Genomic DNA, 6,572 nt, shown 5'->3' on the forward strand with positions numbered 1-6,572 from the left:
TGGGGGTTTTGGGGGTTTTGGGGGGTTAATTTAGGTGTTTCATATATTGTGTTAGCTAGCTATAATTAATAGAGAGAAGTGTCCTCTCTTATGTCCGTGCTTGATCGACGCTACGTACTATACATACGTATAGAGAGGACTAGACACGCTAGCTAGCTAGTAAGCAAACGAAGGAAACAGAAGATCGTCATGAACATATATGCATACAGAGAGAAGTGATATCGACCACCTCTCTCCTTCTCCGAGAGATTGGTCGAACAACAAGTTCTCGTATATCTATCCGACACTACCGGCTACATATATACAATAATTATCTCTTACAAATATAATCATACGGACTCATGGTCCACATAGTATTCTCCGTCTTCAGCGATCACGTGGTCAAAAAAGAATGCCGCCAATTCCTCTTGAATTGCTCACATGCGAACTGGTGCTAGGAGTTCATCCCGCTTCTGAAACATCTAATTTGAAGAAGGGGGTCAATACAAATGATGGTAATAAAATAAAAGTGTGAATGTTGTTATTTACGTACTTCATATTGTTCGTCAGAGTACCCGCCCCGCTCACAGGTCGTGTGGCGGATGGACTCGCAAACATAGTATCCACAGAAATCATTCCCTTGTTCCTGCCACAACCACTTTACAAGAAATAGAGGTCAATCAAACTGATAAGCAAGAATGCTAAATGGTATTGATGAAACTAGCGCTTGAATCACTAGGAGATGCGCGGAACATGCTACTGTAGTACTTACTTTCGGGTGTCTAAATTCCAGCTCCTTCGGCAGTCCCGGAACTTTTCTGGTGAATTTTCTCCAAACCCTGCCGGACAAAGAAAACAATTACTTGATATCAGGAAATGAACAAAGTTGCTGATATGGTGGATAATGATCGATTTAACTTACTTCTTGAGGATTTTAGTCATGTCCGCATACTCCTGGGGATCTTTTCGTTTAGAGTCCAAGACAGTTACTACTCCCTGCTCAAGCCTAATCTCTAGGAGAATATAGTGGTACTTGCGCACGCATGCATAACTCATCAATTACATTACTATAACCTGGACTAATATATAAGGGAAACCGAATATGCACAAGACAGTAACACTCACTTGAAGTTGTAAGGAAAGAGTATTATATCTTTGTTTCCATTTTTTTTGAATGATCGTAGCAAGTTGGCCTCGGTATCTTCGGGACGATGTTCAACCTCAATTGCATCTATGAGATATGTGTTAACGAACCCAATATCACTAATTTGTCTTTTCTTCAATTCGGCGATCTTCAATCTGCATAATATAGTGAGGATAATTATAAATACATGCAATGAAAGAGATGAGCTATATAGAGAGACTTAATGACAGAAGTAGTAGTACTTACAGACAGTAGCATGTGACCGTTGTTTTATCGAGGGCCAATTGACTAAAAAACTGATAGAACTCCTCAAATGGAATAGGCAACAGTTCAATTCCAACGAGGTCATGCTCCGGTTTAACTCTCGCATACAAAGTACTCCTCCCCCCAGACTCTCTGTAGATTTTCAAGTACCAATCATGTAATCTTCGCATCATCGTTGTTAAAGATTTTTCATCTTTGACGAGAGGCTTCCCGTACTCGTATCTGTGTATCTGCACCTCCATGGGATCATAATGTACATCGTCGGGCAGGTAATCGTCAACATTGCAATAACTGGGCACCATCCTCGGATCGACGATGTCGCTAGGCACCTTGAGCAGGGGGCACGATTGCTTCGCTTGTTCCCCGAGCTGGGCAATTTGTTTCCCAGCTGCTCGTCGTTCTTTCAGCCTTTGATCACTGACTGTACTTCCCGACCGCTCCGCTTCGGCCCATGTCTTTGCAATAATGCGCTCATAGTTGCCTTTCGGTGGAGACTTGGGTGGTTTTGCCAGGGCAGCCAGAGTGCGCTTCACTTTCACCGGATCTACCTTCTCCTCCGGAGGTGGATGTCTCTTTGCTTTCAACCCTTGAAACTAGTCATCCACTTCGGTTCGCGCGATCTTCGCATTCTCCTCCGGGGTCCTCTCGTATGGTAACTTCTATGGACTCTTCAGAGAAGGACCGAATCTGTATGTCCTCCCGCCTCTGGTTGTACTGCTAGACGCCGGCCGAGCAGACGGAGCGGTTGTCTTCTTTACTTGCTTACGAGGCGGAGGATAAGGACTACGATGCGCCGGAGCAGCTGCCGGAGCGGCGCCGGGTCTCTTCCGCCCTTGCTGACGAGGCGGAGAAGGAGGAGGCTGGCTGCTCGGGCGCGCCGGCGCATGAGGAGAAGCAGGCGGAGTGCCGCCACGCGCCGGAGAAGGAGCCGGCCGAGGGCCCTGATCGTCACTCGCCGGAGGAGGAGGCGGTGGAAGAGGCGGAGTGGCCTGACTCGCCGAAGGAGGAGGAGGAGGCGGAGGCGTCCAGTTCGGAAGGTTGATGAGCTCCTTCCGCCATAGGCATGGAGTCTTCAGAGCAAACCCCAACCGAGTCTCCCCTTCACCGGTAGGGTGGTCAAGCTGGAGGTCCTCAAATCCCTCCGTTATTTCATCCACTATCACCCTAGCATATTCTTCTGGAATCGGCCGGCAGTGAAAAGTTGTGCCGGGTTTAGTAGGATAAACAGAGCCAACAGCCGCCTTGACCTTCAAATTCATCCATTGCGTCATAAGGTGGCAATTTTGAGACTCCGTGATAGCATCCATGGGATAGCTGGCAGGAGCCGTCAAGGCATGCTCCGGCTGAAGCAGCTCGGTGGAAGCCACGCTGCTTCTGCGCTGAGATGGCGGGGTAGCTTCGGGGGAAGTTTCGGCAGTACATTTGCTGCGATTTGCTTCTCGTTCCTCTATCGCGTCTACCCTTGCTTGCAGCGCCTACATTTGGGTCTGCTGCACTTTTTTCCTCCTCTCATGGGATTTGTAACCGCCTGCGTCCGGAAACCCAACCTTCCACGGAATGGAGCCTGGCGTGCCTTATATCCATCCAGGGTGCTCAGGATTCCCGAGGGCCATTGTGAGCTCGTTGTTCTCTCTATCTGGAAAGAACGTCCCTTGTTGCGCTGCTTCGATATACTGCTTAAGCTTCCTGACTGGTATGTCCATTTGATCGTTCGTCCAAATGCACTTCCCTGTTACAGGGTCCAAGGTTCCGCCAGCCTCGAAGAACCAAGTCCGGCAACGGTCTGGCCAGTTAATTGTCTCTGGTTCGATCCCTTTATCAACCAGATCATTCTCAGTCTTGGCCCACTTAGGCCGGGCTACGAGGTAGCCACCTGACCCCGTGCGATGGTGATGCTTCTTCTTTGCAACATTTTACTTGTTTGTCGCCGACATCTTCTTACTCTTTTCTGATGTCTTGTGGGCCACAAATGCGGGCCAGTGATCTCTGATCTTCTCATATCTGCCCTTGAATTCTGGTGTCTCATTATTTTTGACAAACTTATTCAGCTCTTTCTTCCACCTCCTGAATAGTTCTGCCATCCTCTTAAGAGCAAAAGACTTGATTAATTGCTCTTTAACTGGGTTCTCTGGATTATCCTCTGGCGGTAGGGTGAAATTTGACTTCAGCTCAGTCCAAAGATCATTTTTCTGCATATCATTGACATAAGACACCTCAGGGTCTTCTGTAGCCGGCTTAAACCATTGCTGGATGCTTATCGGGATCTTGTCCCTAACTAGAACCCCGCACTGAGCAACAAATGCATTCTTTGTTCGGATGAGTTCAATCGGTTGGCCGTCGGGCGCGATTGCTATGATCTCAAACTTTTCATCCGAGCTCAACTTTTTCTTCGGGCCTCGTCTCTTTACCAAAGTTGTGCTCGATCCGGAGGGCTAGAAAAAAGAACAAAGACTTAATTAATATGTGTACATACCAAAACAATGAATGCATCAATCAGCTCGTCAGCACAGGCTTAACTAATATATATACCTGGCCGGACTTGGTTCGGTCACCGGAGCCGTCATCACGTTCTCCTTCTTGCACCGACATTGGGTCACCGGAGCCGTCCTCATGTTCTTCTTCTTGCACCGGCATTAGGTCACCGTAGCCAGCTTCTTCACCCTCTCCTTCTAGACCATCGGTGTCGCTGAGAAACAACGAGATGGCATCACTTCCTTCTGCGATTATATCCCTCAACAACACTTCTTTTGCTTCGTCTCGGGCGGTGTCCATAGTTTCTACAAATATTTACAACATGGCAATTATTATTCAAACATGACAGATGGATATATTAGTGGCAAACGTAGAACTAGCTACCTAATCATAGTAAGGAATCATATATATTAATTAGTGGCCTCGACGCTGCTTCTCTAGGGTTTGGGGTGGCCTCGACAACGCTTCAAGGGTTTGGGGTGGCCTCGAGAACGCTTCAAGGAGGGGGTAATATCGACCCCCCCCCACGTGTTGAAGCTATCGGGAGGGGGTATATATCGACAACGACGACACTACATCTATGTCCCTCGACGACCCTCGTTCCCGATAAAAAAGAGGAAGAATAAGAAAAAAAGAGGAAGAATAAGAAAAAAAGAGGAGAAGAACTCCTCTATTATTTCTTCTCCTCTTTTTTTCTTCTTCCTCTTCTTTTTTTATCCTCTTCTTCCTCTCATGTTCGAGAGGATCGCCGAGGGGTCGGGAGGTTGCCTAGTGTCAAAGGATTCAATAAAACCATGTCTTCATCATTAGGCGAAAGTAACAGGTGCATGATGGTACGAAGCTCTCCAAAGTTATTTTGGAACGGAGTCCTAGATAGGGTAATTCGCTTTTTGGTACAAAGTTCAGCAAGAACCTTCCAAATATCGTTATTTGGAAGGCCTTTGCTGAAATTCATACAAAAAGGCAAATTATCCTATCTGGGACACCATTCCAAAATAACTTTGGAGGACTTCGTCATGCCCTGGTTACTTCTGGCTAATGATGAAGCCATGGATTTCTTCAATACTTTGACACTAGGAAATCTCTCTCTCGACCCCTCGGCGATTCTCGACCCCTCGAACCCTCGACGACCCTGGAACCCTCGACCCCTCGGTGATCCTCTTCTTCCTCTCATGTTCGAGAGGATCGCCGAGGGGTCGGGAGGTTGCCTAGTGTCAAAGGATTCAACAAAACCATGTCTTCATCATTAGGCGAAAGTAACAGGTGCATGATGGTACGAAGCTCTCCAAAGTTATTTTGGAACGGAGTCCTAGATAGGATAATTCACTTTTTGGTACAAAGTTCAGCAAGAACCTTCCAAATATCGTTATTTGGAAGGCCTTTGCTGAAATTCATACAAAAAGGCAAATTATCCTATCTGGGACACCATTCCAAAATAACTTTGGACGACTTCGTCATGCCCTGGTTACTTCCGGCTAATGATGAAGCCATGGATTTCTTCAATACTTTGACACTAGGAAACCTCTCTCGACCCCTCGGCGATCCTCGACCCCTCGAACCCTCGACGACCCTGGAACCCTCGACCCCTAGACGACCCTGGAACCCTCGACCCTCGATCCCTCGACCCTATAGAACCCTCGAACCCTCGACCCTGAAACCCTCGACCTTGACCCCTTAACGACCCTCGACCCTCTACCCTAGTTCCCGACCCTCGACCCCTCGGCGATCCTCGACACCCTCGTTCCTGATAAAAATTAAGAAGAAGAAGAAGAAGAAGAAGAAGAAGAAGAAGAAAGGAATAGCTAGAGGAGAAGATCGAAGAAAAAAGAAGAAGAAAAAGAGGAGAAGAAGAAAGGAATAGTGGATAAGAAGAAAAAATAGAATATATTCTATTTTCTCTTCTTCTCCACTATTCATTTCTTCTTCTCCTCTTCTTTTTCTTCTTTTTTCTTCTTCTTATTTATTTCTCCTCTTCTTCCTCTCCTCTTCTTCTTTCTAAGTCATGCTTATATACACAGAGTATTGGTCCCGGTTTGTACCCCTCTTGACCCCTCGTCCCTCTCTCGACCCCTCGACGACCCTCGTCCCTGATAACATTTTTTTTTCTCCCCTCGACCCCTCTCGACCTCTCGTCCCCCTCTCGACCCCTCATCATCATCTATCACCCCCTCGTTTTCTTTAGCATATATCCATGAACAAAAAAATAATTCATATATAGAAAAAATGCTATATGAACATACATACATATGAGCATATACAGAGAGCATATACATAGCCAAATCCATATACAGAGAGCATATACATACATACATACATACATACGTACATACATATGAGCATATACATACATACATAGCCAAATCCAAATACATATGAGCATATACATACACATATGAAAATTTTTATCACACACAGAGAACAGCGGCGGCGGCGGCGATGGTCAGAGCGACAGGGATCGATGGGAAGGGGGGAGCTCACTAGGGGCGCGACGGGGAGGAGGCCGGGGACGGGGAGGAGGCCGGCGACGGTGCGGGGGAGGCCGGCGACGCGGCGTGGGGCGACGGGGAGGGGGCCGGAGATGGCGCACGCAGCGACGAGGAGGAGGCCGGCGATGGCGCACGCAGCGAAGGGGAGAAGGCCTACGGCGGCGCGGGCGACAGCGACGGGGAGCGGGCGACGACGGGCTCGGGCGGCGACGACGACAACGACGACG

The sequence above is a fragment of the Triticum dicoccoides genome, chromosome 4A (assembly GCF_002162155.2).
Source record: "Triticum dicoccoides isolate Atlit2015 ecotype Zavitan chromosome 4A, WEW_v2.0, whole genome shotgun sequence".
Lineage (NCBI taxonomy): Eukaryota > Viridiplantae > Streptophyta > Magnoliopsida > Poales > Poaceae > Triticum > Triticum dicoccoides.